The sequence below is a fragment of the Lycorma delicatula genome, chromosome 9 (genome assembly GCF_047948215.1).
Source record: "Lycorma delicatula isolate Av1 chromosome 9, ASM4794821v1, whole genome shotgun sequence".
Taxonomy (NCBI): domain Eukaryota; kingdom Metazoa; phylum Arthropoda; class Insecta; order Hemiptera; family Fulgoridae; genus Lycorma; species Lycorma delicatula.
The window spans coordinates 123,739,012-123,755,698 of NC_134463.1; the positions used below are offsets into that span (position 1 = coordinate 123,739,012).

Below are 16,687 nucleotides of genomic sequence, written 5' to 3' on the forward strand. Positions count from 1 at the left end.
GAAATTTGTTTAATTTATTTAATATTATTTTATTTAACATAAACTTAATCTATTATTTTTATAATATTATTCATTCGATTGATTTGAATTATTCAGTTCAAACCCAACTTACACAGTGATTAATTGAGAGACTCAATTCATTAATTCTCTTCATTAAAATTGTGCTTCAACTGGCAAATCTCTAGTACTACATATATATATATATATTTTTTTTTTTTTTTTTTAGTTTTTTCAAGATGAAGTATCTAAAGTATCTTTCTCAGGTATGCCAAGAAACATGAATAAAAATTTGGCTATGGTTGATCAAGTAGTTTTTTTGTTTAAACCAAAGAAATAAAATTGTACATGTGAGACCTCTCTATGTTCATCTGTGCAAATATTTTTTTAACTTTAAGCAGTCTGGATTCTTGTTCTAATACTTCTTTCAGATATTAATCTAAAAGACAGTGCCATCTGCACAATGTCTAAATGATATGATAAAATATCTGTTTGATATGTTAATCATCCATGTAGTAAACTTGATTACTACATGTTAATCAACATGTAGTAATCAACATGTTGATTAACTGTTGTGAAATGATAGTTGTTAATTCACATGGAAAATTGTAGGATAATGCAGTATGTAAAGAACATTTATGTATAGTTTCTGTGCTGTCATGACATGTGTGATATTGGCTTCTGTCTAAAATTGGCTTCTGTTTAAAATTGCTCAATCTCTTTGCTATGTGTTCTAAGAGTCATTTATCTTATGTATTTTCGAGAATTTGTATGTTTTAAAATGAACCTTGCTCTGTGTTTTTAAAATGAAAATGAAATCTTGCGAGTATGTATTTTCAGTTGAGTTGATTTATGGTGATTTGATAATGAATGAATGGAGTTTAAAAAAGTGGTGTAAAAAGGTAATTATCTGTAGAAGATTATTGGGACTCCCGAAACTTGTCTCAGAAGACATTACTCTCAGAAGTATGTAATGACTAATCTTATAAGACAGACAAGTAACTCTTAATGAATTACAGTATCTTTTTTCCAAATGCTACTGTTTGGTGAAATTGTATTGAAACATCTGGCCACATGGCCACAATAAAATTAGTACATGTGTTCCATGGCAGTTGACTGACCGACATAAAATCAGTAGAATTGGGTCAGTGCTCTGAATTTTTTCAGCAGCATAATGTAGATAGAGATAATACTCTCAATGAGATTGTGAATAATAATGAGCCTTGATTGTCTCCATTTCATTTCAGAAAGCAAATGTCAGTTACTTGAATGGTATCGTAACAATTCTCTAAAAAATTAAAGAGTAAAAATCTCAAAGTGATGATTTTCTGGATTTGTAAAGACATTTTAGTAAAGTTCATGCCAATAGGCTCCAAAATTATAAATGTAGAAAAATTTCTTGCAGTTTCTTTATAATAATGTCTGACTCCATGCTGTTGTTCCAATTCAATCTTGGTTGGACAATTTTGGGTGTGAGGTAACATTAACAGCAACAGTATTAATCACTTGTGAGAACTGCCTATTGTTTAATATTTTGTCATGAATTCAGTACATGTTTTATATTTTTATGTAGTAAGCTTATATTTTCTAATATACCTGTTGCAATGCAGAGTTTTGGAAGTTTCCCATCAGATGGTTCTAAACTTACTGAACGAACTTCTCTTCCAGTCACTGGACGTGATAATTTTAATAATGCTAAAAAACATAATTACTAGAAATCATTAGTATAAAAAACAGTTATAAAACATAATAAATGTGAAAAGTACTTATTTAGTTTATGAGATTGCATGAATAATTATTTTAATGCGTTAATTTATTTTTTGATATGCTCTTCCAATTTTTGTCACCACATTGCACCTCAATAATTTTAGTGCATGTCATGTTTATGATTTATATTAAAATGTAATAATATTTAAATGAAATGAAATAAATAAATTGTTTCTGTAGATTTATTACAGAACTTTGAATAGCCATTCTGCATTTTGCATTTAACCATTTTTAAACAATTTTCTGACAAATCCAATATTTTAAAAGTAAAAAATATCAGTGAAATGTAAATAAAAGATCAAATTATTAAGTTATACTTTAATAGCATAATGAGACACATTCAATGTGTCATCGTAGGACAATTTAAATTAAGAGCGAATTATGATACTTACAAAGAAGTAACACAAGAAATACGAGTAGTATCGTTCAAATTTGACTATTATACGAAGACAGTTTATTTACATTATTACAAGACAATCTTGCACCAAATAATTTTTTTAAATATAAAATTATCAAATATAGTCAACAGAAAATTAACGAATTTGATAATACGTGAATTGCAATTAACACACAAATTACAGCACACACATTCACGATAGATTCGATAGCGATAGAAGGATCGACTGGACTGAGACTGGCTGGAATCAAACGAGATGTAGCATTAATATATGTTTGCACAAGCGGTTGCGCAGATATTCCAGAATATTTGAGACAAATTGGAATTTCTTGTGAAGCTGCGAGAATGTCCGATATGGTGAACGTAAGACAGAGAGCAATAGAGAGGCATTGATTCTAGTTTTGTCAGTGCAGCAGATTGCTGTTCCCAAATATCAATAAATTTACTTTTTCTTGGGAATTTTTAAGGTTTGTAATTAAGGTAATAGTGTAGCTTTAGCGTCAAAATACATTATTATTGAATACATAGTTTTTGTATGAGAGGGGGGCGAGATGAAAATTATGATTGAAAATTGGGTCGCAAATGCTGAAAGGTTGAGAAATACTGCTGTAGTTAAACGAATGCTCTCACTAGCAGACAAGACCTTGTACCTTTTGCTGTTGGAAGTCAAAATAATCATCTTTTATTTTTAAATAGAAATTATAAATAAATTTAATTTATTAATTTAAGTGATTTAACAAAATTGTATTTCTTTAAAAAAAAATCTGTAATGTTTGTGTTTCATTTTGTATTTTAATGTACAAGTATTTTGTTGTTGCCAATATATATATATATATATACACGTGGGTTGTCTGAAAATTTTTGAGCCTAACATAGAAAGAAATAACTTTTCTATCAAATATATTTTATTTTTAACAAAGTATCCTTTCAAATCGACACACTTTTTCCAGTGATGCTCTAACCTCTCTAAACCTTCTAAATAGTAGCTGTCATCTTTTTCCACAAAACAGGTGTTTTGTGTATTCGATAACCACCTTGTCTGATGAAAATCTCTTTCCTCCAGGCGAAACTTTAAATGGTGGAATGATCCAGATTGTTAATGACTATTTATAATCCTTAGATTTATTTTTAGAAATTTTACTTCTACCAGTGCAGAACGTATGTATACTTGAGGCTTTTAAAATAAAAATCATCCGTCAGATTTTAAAACGGATTGAATCATCTTTTAAATTGTTTTACGTTATACTTGTTTTGCCCCAATAATTCACTGATTTTAGGTATCACCTTACTAAATGAAAAAATCCTTAAAGAATAAAAATTCGTAACAAATGTATGTTTAACAATATATTTTATGAAATGTCTTATTAATAACGATAAAGGTAATGAATGAATGATGAACCTTGTCTTGTATTTGTACATCATACAGATCAAAAAGTTAATATTGTTTTACAAATCAATAAAGATGGAAAATACTGAACTAAAATTTCACAGAAGAAAGGATTAGATTTTGTAAAAATTTGAATATAATTGGCCCAGTGGTTTTTTTAGTAACAAGAGATAAAAGTTAAGTTAGAGCTGTGAAACAGAAACTTCAAGAATAACTTCTTTTTGAGGAACTCAAAAAGTATGTTTCTCTATTACCATGGTGGTAATAAAAAAAAAAAATTAGTAAAAAAATAAAAGTCATGCAGCTTAAAATAATCTAAAGGATAATTTCAGTTCTTTTCAAAATCTACAGTTTAATTTTTATAAAGCTTCAAACTCGAGCGCACTTACCTTACAAGTCGATAAGTTGTGCTTATTTATTTAATTTACATTATACTTGTGTTTGGTTACTTTTAGAATAGATGAAATTTAATTCTACATTTGGAATAATTTTTCTAAAAATGACAAAAAAAATTATTCCTCAAAAATGTAGACAACTATATCCTTTTCTCATAATCTCTACTAATCTGGCAACTTTCTCTAAGTTATAGGTGGAAACTCATTGGTCTTATTTAGCTTCATAAATAAAATTATTTATAATCAATAGTTATTAACAAGGGTAGGATTATATGTGCTAGAATAAGGCGCCATCTGAGAAAAACTTTTATTAGTTACAAACCAAAACAACGCAATATGCAATTCTTGTTTGTTGTCAGTTCCTAAATATACAATTATTCTTAAAGTAATTACTTTTATTATTAAAAATGATTATTTCATAATATATTTAATTAAAATATCTGTTATTTTTTCCTTTTATTTTTTAATTATTAATATTGTTAAATGTACCATTGTGTTAGTGTATTGTTATTGTTTCTGTAATGTATAATGAAATCTATTATTGCAAGTTACAGGCAGCACAACCAATCTTGATGCTTGTGCCTTGGCAGCGATAGCTGCAATTCGAATCATTCTACCAACCTTTTAGCATAACATTTACTTCATTATGTATCAGCAAATGGGCATTCATAAGATATATTGTTTTGAAATTTTAATCACCTTATTGTATAGTTATTAATATTTTGAACATTATTATATTTTTAAATTTTTTTTTGGTTTAATTATTTATGTACATAACTTTATGTTAAATTTAATTGGCTCACTGAAAAATTTTTAATTAATATTCGACCATTTTCAATGTTATGCATTTTTCAAAAATGTAAACCTGATAAGAATTACAGAAATGCTTATGTGAAATGGGAAATTGTACAATACACATAAAATGGTATAACAAGACAAATTGGGATTGTGATATCCCACACACAGTTGCTGTTCTTTCTTCACATTCTTCAATGTGAATCAGGTGTTTATCTTCTTTTTCCGAATTTGGAAATCAATCACCTTCTTGTTTCATAAATTCATACACTATTTTTTTATTTCCCGGGCTTGCCGTTTAAGTTTTTCATTTTTTGTGGTAAACTTAAGTTCACTCGTAATTATAAAACACTAAAATTACACAACTGATTATAAAATGTATTACTTTTCTCAATCAAAACTCGAATAAAAAGAAACGGAATTTGTAAAAATGCTGTTACAGGTCTAGTTAATTGGGCAAGCATTCAGTAATGTGGGCTAATTTACATTGGCCTGTCTGTATTTGAAAACTTTGAGCGTAATAAATAATAGTCATATTGTTTCTTGATAAGATTCTAAGAAAGGTGGCTCATTTCTTGAGTTATAATATTTGGCCTATCCATGTTTATTTTTACAATAGTAAAATCAGGATAGATTATTATAAACTGTGTTATTTATTTCAGACAATTATAATGTTAGTTAATTTATCATTTAGCATTTCTCTGCTAATGTAATTTTAATACTTGTTGAGAAGAGGCCTACATTTTTATGACATTTAAAAATATACCATAACATTTCTTTTTATGACAAAATATTTAATAATTTATAAAGTATAAACAAAAGAATTAAAAAAAAAATTTTAAAGTAATTCATAATACCACCCTATAACAAAATAATAAGTGTATATACCACAAAGCAACTTGCTTTTGTGCATGAAAACTAAACTGAAGGTTTTCAGTTTGGATAACAGGCACCTTACTAGCTGTCGCATTCCAAGCTTCAAGATTCATTGCGGCAGCTATATGTAATTAAGATTTTTAGTGTATTTGTTTTATCTTATGTGTATGTGTCTTCAAATGAGACCTAATTTTTTTTCTGTCTTCAGTCATTTGACTGGTATATTACAGCTAACAATTTGCTTTACATATTCCAAACAGTGCCTGCCTGCACAATTTTCCCCATCTACATGTCACTCCAGTATTAAAGAGACTATTCCAGGGTGTCTTAATATGTGGCCTATGTCTGTCTCTTCTTTTAACTATATTTTTCCAAATGCTTCTTTTTTCATCAGTTTGCCACAACACCTCTTCAATTGTCACTTTATCCATCCATTTGATTTTTAACATTCTCCTATAGCACCGCATTTCAAAAGCTTTCTAATCTTTTCTTCTCAGGTACACCAATCATCCAAGTATCACTTCCATATAAAACTATGTTCCAAAAATATAATTTCAAAATCTTTTCCTGATGTTTAGATTAATTTTTGATTTATTAAAATTATATTTCTGAATGAAAGCTCATTTCGCCTGTGCTATTCAGCATTTTATATCGCTCCTGCTTTGTCCATGTTTAGTAATTCTATTCCCAAATAACAAAATTCTTCTGCAACTTTAATCTTTTACCTTCCTATTTTTATATCCAGTGGTCCATGTGTATTATTTCTACTACATTTCATTACTTTCATTTTGTTCTTTTTTATTTTCATGCGGTAGTTCTTGTGTAGGACTTCATCCATGCCGTTCATTGTTTCTTCCAAATCTTTTTTACTCTTTCCTAGAATTACTATAACATCAGCAAATTGCAACATCTTTATTTTTTCACCTTGAACTGTTACTCCAGATCTAAATTGTTCTTTAACATCATTAACTGCTAGTTCCATGTAAAGATTAAAAAGTAACGGAGATAGGGAACATCCTTGTCAGACTCCCTTTCTTATTACGGCTTCTTTCTTATGTTCTTCAATTATTACTGTTGCTGTTTGGTTCCTGTTCATGTTAGCAATTGTTCTTCTATCTCTGTATTTGAACCCTAATTTTTTTAAAATGCTGAACATTTTATTCCAGTCTACGTTATCAAATGTCTTTTCTAATTCTATAAATGCTTAGTATGTTGGTCTGTTTTTCTTTAATCTTCCTTCTAAATATGAGTGCTAAATCTTCTATTAATCTGAGTGCTAAAATTGCTTCTCTTGTCCCTATACTTTTTCTTAAACCAAACTGGTTTTCTCCTAACAATTCTTCCACTCTCTCAGTTCTTCTGTACAGAATTCTAGTTAACATTTTTGATGCCTGAGTAATTAGGTTAATTGTTCTGTATTCTTCAAAGTTTTCTGCTCCTGCTTTCTTTGGTATCATGACAATAACACTCTTTTTGAAGCCTGATGAAACTTTCCATTTTTCGTAAATATTACACACCAGTTTGTATAACCTATCTATTGATTCCTCACCTACACTGTGCAGTAATTCTGCAGGTATCCTGTCTATCCCAGGAGCATTTCTGCCATTCAAATCTTTTAATGCTCTCTTAAATACAGATCTCAGTATTGTATCTCCCTTTTCGTACTCTTTGACTTTCTTTTCTTCTTCTATAACACCAGTTTCTAATTCATTTACTTCTTTTAACACTTCAATATATTCCACCCATCTATCGACTTTACCTTTTGTATTATATATTGGTGTACCATCTTTGTTTAACACATTATTAGATTTTAATTTATGTACCACAAAATTCACCTTAACTTACACCTGTATGGTCCTTCTATTTCACCATTGATCATTTCTCTTTCCACTTCTGAACACTTTTCTTTAATCCACTCTTCTTTCGCTAATTTGCACTTCCTGTTTATAGTGTTTCTTATTTATTGATAGTCCCTTTTACCTTCTTCATCACTAGCATTCTTATTCTTTCTATGTTCATCCATCAGCTCAATATATCCTGTGATACCCAAGGTTTTCACTTTTCCTGATTTAGGAATTTCCTTCTTAACATTTTCCCATTCTCTTCTATATTTTCTACCTTATCTTTTTTACTCAGGCTTTTTGCGATGTCCTCCTTAAAAATCTTCTTTACCTCCTCTTCCTCAAGCTGCTTCTCTAAATTCCACTGATTCATCTGACACCTTCTTCAAGTTTTTTTAAACCCCAGTCTGCATTTCATTATCACTAAATTATAGTCGCTATCAATGTCTGCTCCAGGATAAGCTTTGCAGTCAACAAATTGATTTCTAAATCTTTGTTTAAACATGATATAATCTATCTGATGCCTTGCAGTATTACTTGGCTTCTTTCATGTGTATATTCTTCTGTTATGGTTTTTAAACTGGGTGTTGGCAATTACTAAATTTTACTTCGTGCAAAACTCAATAAGTTGGTCCCCTCTTTTATTCCTTTTGCTCAGTCCATATTTACCCACAGTATTTCCTTCCTTGCCTTTTCCAATGCTTGCTTTCCGATCTTCAACTATTATTAAATTTTCATTCCCTTTTACATGTTTTAATTGCTTTGTATATGCGCTCTACCTGATCATCATAGGCACTTGTTGGCATATAGGTGTTAACAATCATTGTTGGCTTAGGTTTTGATTTTATCCTTACTACAATGATTCCCCCGCTAAGCTTTTTTGAAATACTCTACTCTCTTCCCTATCTTCTTGTTCATTACGAAACCTACTCCTGCTTGCCCTTTATTTGAAGCTGAGTTAATTATTTTAAAATTACCTGACCAAAAGTAGTTTTCCTCTTTCCACTGAACCTTGCTAATTCCTACTACGTCTACATTTGACCTACCCATTTCCTTTAAATTTTCTAACCTACAATCCTTTTTTAGACTTCTAACATTCCACGCTCAGACTCGTAGAATGTTATTTTTTAATTTTCTGGTGAACCCTTTTTTAGTAGTTCCCACCTGGAGATCCGAACGGGGGACTAGTTTATCTCCAGAATATTTTACCAAGGAAGGCGCCTCCATCTTTGTTACATGAAAATGTAGAAAGTTACATTTTCTTGGAAGAAAATGGGTAGTTTCCATTTCTTTCAGTTGTACAGTACTCAGAAGATTGGTTGATGTTGATATGGCCGTTTAAGTCCTCCTGACCAACTACTGAAAGAGCTGCTGCCCTCTTTCAGGAATCATTCCTAGTCTGGCTCTTAATAGATACCTCTCCGATATGGTTGCACCTTTGGTTCAGCTATCCTGTATCACTGAGCACTCAAGCCCTGTCACCATCGGCAAGGTCTCATGATTCATAGAGGGAGGAGGCCTAATTAATTTGTCAATAAGTCTGTCAGTATTGCATTATTAAAAAAAAAACTCATGATATTTAGTATTGCTTTGTGTTATGATTGGGCAATATCTTTCTCTTTTTTTATTCTATTAATTTCATTTTACTTTTCTATTTTAGAATAAGATTGTAGTAACATGTAATAAATTAATTCTATGTCAGTATCTTTTTACTTTAATTCTGTTCGTAGTTAAAACATTGTATATAACTGTGAATGTAATATGTTACATATGTATATGTAATATGTTCATTTTAATTTGTTTTTACTGCAATGTGCGAAGGATGAACAAATTATTGTTCTTCTTTTCCTAAGAAGAATATGTTCTTTTGTTTCTACTGTAATAATTCAATTGGAGAAATACAATTATTATTTATTGGTTATTGCACATCCTATGCTAAAAACTAGTATCGTCTGATGGAAGTTTTGCTTAAATTATTATTATAATTGTTATTAAAAGTTTAAATAAAGTAATTTTTATAGAATGTTTACTTTATCACCTGGGGTTGGGGAAGCATCTGATACCATTGCGACCTATTTGTTCAACTGTCTGTGATACTTTATCGTTTGGTAGATTATTTCTTGCAATGGTGCAGCTATTATTCTAGTAGATTAAGGAGCTGTTCTATTCTGTACTAATTATATGAGTGTAGGGACTAAATAAAAAAAAATGCGTTATCAAATTTTAAGATTTATGGTATGTAATATGTTGATGGTATAATTAGGAAAATTATTTTTGTCAGATAATTTAATTAATTTGGTTATAAAAATTAGTTTCTCTAATTTATATAAGCCTAGATTCTATTAATACAATAGGTCTGTTTTAATTATAATGCTTACTTGTTTTTGTGATCAAGATGACTTGTCAACAGCACATTTGTTTCTATCTTTCTTGGCTATTGAGCATGTTGCAGCAGCGATGTTATGTGTTCTGATCAATTTATAATTATTGTAATAATCTGAGGGACTTTGATATAGGAGCTACAATTCTTATAACACAATTTAATTTCATAGCCAATTTTGTGAGATTTTTTTTACTAAGCTGTTTTTGAAAAAGAAAGAACAAATATTCATGATAAAGAAATTAGTAGTCGACTATACTTTTAATGACAGATATTTCAGTAGAAAAGTCCAATACAAATTTCGGAAAACTATAGTATTTCAGAATTATGTTTTGATTTTCAAAATATTTCGTAGTCAGTAATTTAAAGAAAAAATGACGAGTTTTAAACAATTTTAATTAATGGGAGCAAAACGTATTTGAAAACTGAATAGAAACCAGTGAAAAAATTAAAGAATTGTGTTAAAATTAGTGGTGAGTATGAAAAAAAATGTTATTGGACCATAATATATTTTTCTTTAACCTAGTTTAGGTTCTTTGCCTTTAATTAACTTTTTATATTATGTCAGAACAACATGATACCGATGGTGATTCCTTTTATTGAATGCATAGAAAGTAAGATCAGTGCTTCCATGATATTTTTCTATCATCGTTTGGATATAGAGTTGTTTTTCTATCATAGTTTGTATATCAAATTTATTGTAACCGATCTTCCACATATATAATTAAGAGAGAAGGTCATTGCTATCATGTTATTTGGATCTTTTCTTTCAGCCCCTTAAGTCTGCATACACAGTTTTACTTTTAGGGAATGCCATTCCTTCACAAGTTGTTTGATGTACTTATACAGATAATTTCATCTGTTGATCTTAAAAGGAGAATGTGGAAAAGGGGTATTTAACATATGCTTACAAAACTGTTTAAATTTGTTGTCCATTACAACCCAATTTGTATTAAAATAATTACGTTCATGTATTTAACCTAGACTGTTACAGTCATTGCCTTTTTTGTTTCTTTTTTTCTGCTGTGGTATGGGAAATAAACAGTTGGGAAAGTAAATAGTTGGTTGAAATAGAAATAAGTCAAACTGTTGCTTACCAAATTATAAGTTGCAACATTTCTTGTGACTGTAATCAACTGATTGTTTTATACTGTGAATAAATAAAAAAGTGATTTTTTAATAACGGAAGAAAACATTTAATTCTTTTGTTTCTTTTAATAGAATAAATAAATAATTTAAACGGATTAATGTTTCTTATAAGTTATTTATTTTTTGTTGTATTTGCCTGTGATGAAAATTATCAACGTTTTTACACTGAATTAAATTTGTTAAATATACAGTACAATTTTAAAAAACAGATGTCATAACATTTTCAGTCACAATTATTATAGCTGTCTTCAGTGACTGGTAATTATCTCTTATCCTATGTCAGTTTATATTATTGCTGGTAGTTTTTTCTTATTGTTAGGCAGACACGTATTTAGAATGTGGTCAAAAAGTAAGTAGGATTTGAATTCTGCCTGTAAATTTTATAAGTTATGAGTTTTTGACATACTAAATGAAGAGAAAACTAATTGAAAACACTCTTTGACTGCATTCTAAATATGCTTTTTCTAAGTAAAAAATATATAATCTGTAATAATATCAGTGATGTAAGCTTGAAAACAGAAGCATAAGTCAGTAAAGATGGTCACAGTGATGGCTGAAAATGTTATAAGATTTATTTTAAAAAATTTTATTCTGTTTGTAATTTAAAAAATCAATAATTTTTAATAGTATTCTTTTATTTTCTAATTTCACTTATACATATATATATATATATATATATATATATATATATATATATATATATATATACATATATATATATATATATATATATATATATATATACATATATATATATATATATATATATATATACATATATATATATATGTACGTATGTATACATACGTATATAATATTATGATTATGCCTAAATTAAAGTTGTTTATGAAACTATTATTATTATTATTTTCCTTTTTTGTTTATTCTTTCTTATGAATGTTATTCCAACTGCTTACATAATATTGTTCTCAGTTTTTTTTTATTTATATTTGTAGAAAAACTTGAAATGGCCATCTAGTTTTAGATTTTAAGGTAAAATATTTTGTAAACAAATTTTAATAATTATATTAATGTATTTTCATTTTTCTCAATGGAGAAACACCAGTTTAATCAGTTCCAGTAGGAATAATGTTTAGATGTTGGGAGATTTATGAATATCTAATAATTAATAATTAGTAGAATCAAGGATTTTACTTACTAGTTTCAATAGGTATTATTTTTGTTATACAGACAATTTGTCTGATTATATACTCGACCGGTTATTCAAATTAATATTAAATAATTTGTTAATAAAATTCTTTTGTAATTTTAGATTTTACGTGAAAATTTTTTATTATATTAGATGTTTATCATATACTGGTTACCTACATTACCTATATCGTTCTGGTAGTTACTGAATCTTTCATGGACAAGAATATCTTCAACAGGAATTCTTAATTCAGTCTTTTCATCTCATTTCTATCCCAATCGCCTAGTACGACTGTCCATAGAGCAGCTAAAGACAGACTGAAGATATCACAGTACAAAATTATACAGAAAACTGTTTTATAATAGAAAACAACAGTTATTATTTTAAATTATTATAAATGTATTATTATTAGTGGCAACTGTTTCATCAGCCACTAATAAATGTCAACAGTATTTACTGAAACTACACTTAATGATGTTAAGTATGGTAATATACCATAACTGCTTTATTAAATGTGGCTTATATCCTTGTTATTCTATTTTACACTTTTCCTCCAAGATGTTATATTTTGATTATTGTTCCTTTATAATCCTTACAAGAACTCCTTCACTGGGGAATGCAGTTGACTAGCATTCACAGGACTGCCAACTGTTATTACATACATAACATATATGAAATATATATTTGTAATATTAATATAGAGATTGTTATAGAAAAATTTGTTTTCATGAAATTAGAAAGCGCTGTCGGCAAGGAAATCTATTTTCAAGCTATTATCTTTATGCTACGCAGCATTTATTTACTTACCTTCCACAACAAAATATTCACCGCTTCTTTATTAACTTGACTGATTGTAATTCTTAACTTGCCAGTTTCATATAAATAGTTGACATATTTGTTTTAGTACTAATGTATGTCACTCTGTAATATATAAATTATTTTCGCACACATGTACATTATTTCTGATGTACCTTGTGATGCTACATGTTCATTGTTTAAAGAAAAGATTATCTTCTTAATAGGAAGTTGAATCTTTAGTAACAAAATTAAGAGGATTAACATTTCTTGAAGGTAAGCTGTAAAAGTAGAATTTCTCTAATTATTGTTAAATAACTAATTGTGTAATATGAATTCAATGTAAAATAATTTGGCATTGGGTAAAAATTAAGTGTAGTAATAAAATTGTTTTTGTGCGTAAAAAAAAAAAAAATAGTGATTCATCGTAAAAAAATTGTTACTTTTACCAATTAGGCCTGAAATTATGAAAAATTTACCTCTGTTCTAAAGGTGTATTTTGAAATTATATTTCCAAGTCTTTTAACCACTGCAGGTAGATTTATAAATCTATCTCATGCAATTCATCAGTGCTAACAGAATGTTACTTAATTCTACCTGACTTAGGGAACAAGTTTATTAAACATCACTTCTGTCATTATATTGTATCATTGTGAGAGACTTTAAATAAGGATTAACCTTTAAAAATGAAATCACAATCTGTTACAATGGTTTGTTATAGTGTTAAGTATAGTAGATTAGATTTATAAATGCCTTCCTAGATAACAAATATTTCTGATAAAGATATATAAATATTTTTTAGTACTTATGTATACAGTGTGCTGCTGTTAGTATCCATGACAGATGTACAAGCACTCCACCACACCAGTGCCCGATTAAACCAAATTTTGGATGCAGAACCTGAAGTGAAACCTGAAACAAGAATCCTATTAAACACTTATTTTGTAAATTATTTAATTCACTCAGTAGAATTAACAGAATGATTTTCTATTATTAAATCTGATAGTTTTAATTTCTTCTATACTTGAAATTCAGTAGATATGATTTCATTACATTTCTAAAAATTATATTTTGATTTTGAACTGCAAAAAAAGACTGTTTTTATTTCTTATTTGCAGTGCAAATCTAAATTTTCTGTTAGCAGCTATAGTCACAACTATAAACCACTTTTTCTTTTAAAAGGTTTAATTGTCTTATATGATGATTTAGCTGATTTTTTTTTACAAGAAGCAAACATTTTATGTAAAGATGATTTTAAACAATCATATATTGAGAGTTTGATATTAATTATTTGAAAATGATAATTTAATATTACAAGCCTGCGATGTTTGTGATTTTTAGTTTTTAATAATTGATTCTTTTGTAATTTTTAGTGCTAAATCCAAAAATAACCTTCATTTTTTCACCATGTCGTGATTTTTTTAATTTGTAAAAAGTTGAAAGATTGCAAAAAATGTGATTCAATAAAATATATATCAATTTTTTTTTTAATATATCACTTTTTTGACTTATACTATACATTTTTATAGCTAAACAGTTGAGTGGTTTGAAGAGGAGGTACATTGACTCCTTAATTTCTAATGAAAATTACCACAAAATAAGCCTAATTTCTATTATAATGCTGTTTTAAATTAATTTATTTTTATTTATTTAATTAATTTTTATAAGTACATGATGCCTTTGGAAACCACTTCCCCTCTTCACCAACCCTTAATGATGAAGTACGTAAAATAGTTACAATTTTATTCCATGTGTTGAAGTTTCTTTGAATGGTTTGTACTCGGCTTTGTGCTTTTTCTTCTACCGTCTCTATAGGGTTAATCTCAGTGTAATATCCAGCAATAGTCTGCCATCATCGCAGTTGTCCATTTCTCTTGATATCTCCTTTCTATTTCTTTCATGAAGGATTGATTTGAAGTTCAGATCCTTCTTATTACCCTGAAACTTGGCTACTATGTCTTTAAAGGCTCCAGGGTCTTCTTTGTCTCCAACTTCCATTTATTTCTTAAAATTACCATCTTTGAGAAGTTTTCTAATGTCAGGACCAGTAAAGACACCCTCTTTTAGTTTGGCTGTTGATAAGGTTGGAAATATGTCACAGATTTATTTAAAACATTTACCTTCTTTTGGTAAGGCTTTGACAGTTTGCTTCATCAAGCCTAACTTGACTTGCAGATGTGGAAGGAAAACTTTATTTGGATCTATGAGAGCTTTTCGAAGCACATTTTTGGTTCCAGTTTCTAATGAAGCTCTTTTTGGCCAATCTTTCCTTATCCAATGTATTTTTCTGTGTCTCTATTATTCCATTCACACTAAAAACAAAGGAACTTTGTGTATCCTCCTTGCTGTCCTAGGAGATTTGATATTATTTTGAGATCGCCGCATGTAATCCACTTACAATTATCGTATTTAATTTTATCAAGAACTAATTCCAAATTATCATAACCCTCTTTTAAATGGACAGAATGTTCAACGGGTATTGTTGGATACGTATTCCCAGTGAAGAAGGACAACTTTGAGGCTTTTTTGAACGAATCTATGAACAGTACACTTTTGTAGAGAATGTTAATTTGAAACAAAAGTCCATTTACATCAGTGCAGAAAACTAATTCTCCTTTTTTGAAAAAATATGGAAGAAAATCCTTTTCTCTGTAATGGGTGCCAGGTGGTAGCAGGTTCTTCTCTTTGAGCCTTGAACCAAGCAATTCTGAATTTTCTGTGGTCAGGTGTAAGTTTTAAATCAAATTGTTTAGTTCAGACTGTGAATAAAGCCTACAGTATATTTTCACCAACAAAAATGCATCTGATCATGAAGGACGGAAAAAACTTTATTTACACAAGCTGATGGTTGAAACAGCACTGATAGCAGTTGTATGGTCCATGAGTGGCACAGATAGCTGCCAATAAACATGTTACATCTTGTTAAGTCTTGTTACAACCTGTTGGCCAAGTTCTTCCACCATCTCATCATCTTCACTCTCCCACTATCCTCTTCAGTCCACTCGACTGTTTAGCTGTAATAATGCATAGTATAAGCCAAAAAAATGAATATATTATGTTAATTTATTATTAAAAAAAATTATTTCTATTTTGTAGTATCACATTTTTGCAATTTTTCAACTTTTTACAAATTTTGAAGTTTGCGATTTGTGAAACATCCTGACGTGATGGAAAAAATGAAGGTTATTTTCCGATTCAGTGCTAAAAAATACATATGAATCAATTATCAAAAGTTATTAAAGTATTACTTTTGGTTGAAGAAAATTTAATATATATATTTTGTACCTCAAATTACAGATTATTCAGTTACATTATTTTACAGTATAAAACAGGATACAATTGTATAAGTCTGTATTTATAAATAATATACACTCTTAGAATCCTTTTTGGATAGGAATTTCTGTCCATGAATAAGATCTAAGGTATTATTGTCATCCTACTTTAGAAATCACCTCACTGTATCTTTATCTGCTTCAACATCACCGGTATCAGATGAACCTGATTTTTTATCAATTATCACTTTATTTTTTTTATTAAAAAAAGCTAAAGGATAAGGATTAGAATATAGTCACTTTATTCAGGGACTGTAATCTGAAAGAAGATTATGGTAGTTTATTTGATGCACAATATTTCCTGATAAGCTCGTGTGTAGTAGAATCATCAATTTGTAGAGCTATCACATTATAGAATTTGATGAATGTGAAAGGAATGAATCACCTGATGGCAGGGGATGTTGTATTGTACCTTTTCACATGATC

At 28.8% G+C, this 16,687-nt stretch overlaps 1 pseudogene; it reads right to left on the reverse strand.

The window, feature by feature from the left end:
- LOC142330749 (trypsin-1-like) overlaps positions 1-16,687 on the reverse strand; it is a 33,674-nt pseudogene that overhangs the window by 9,154 nt on the left and 7,833 nt on the right.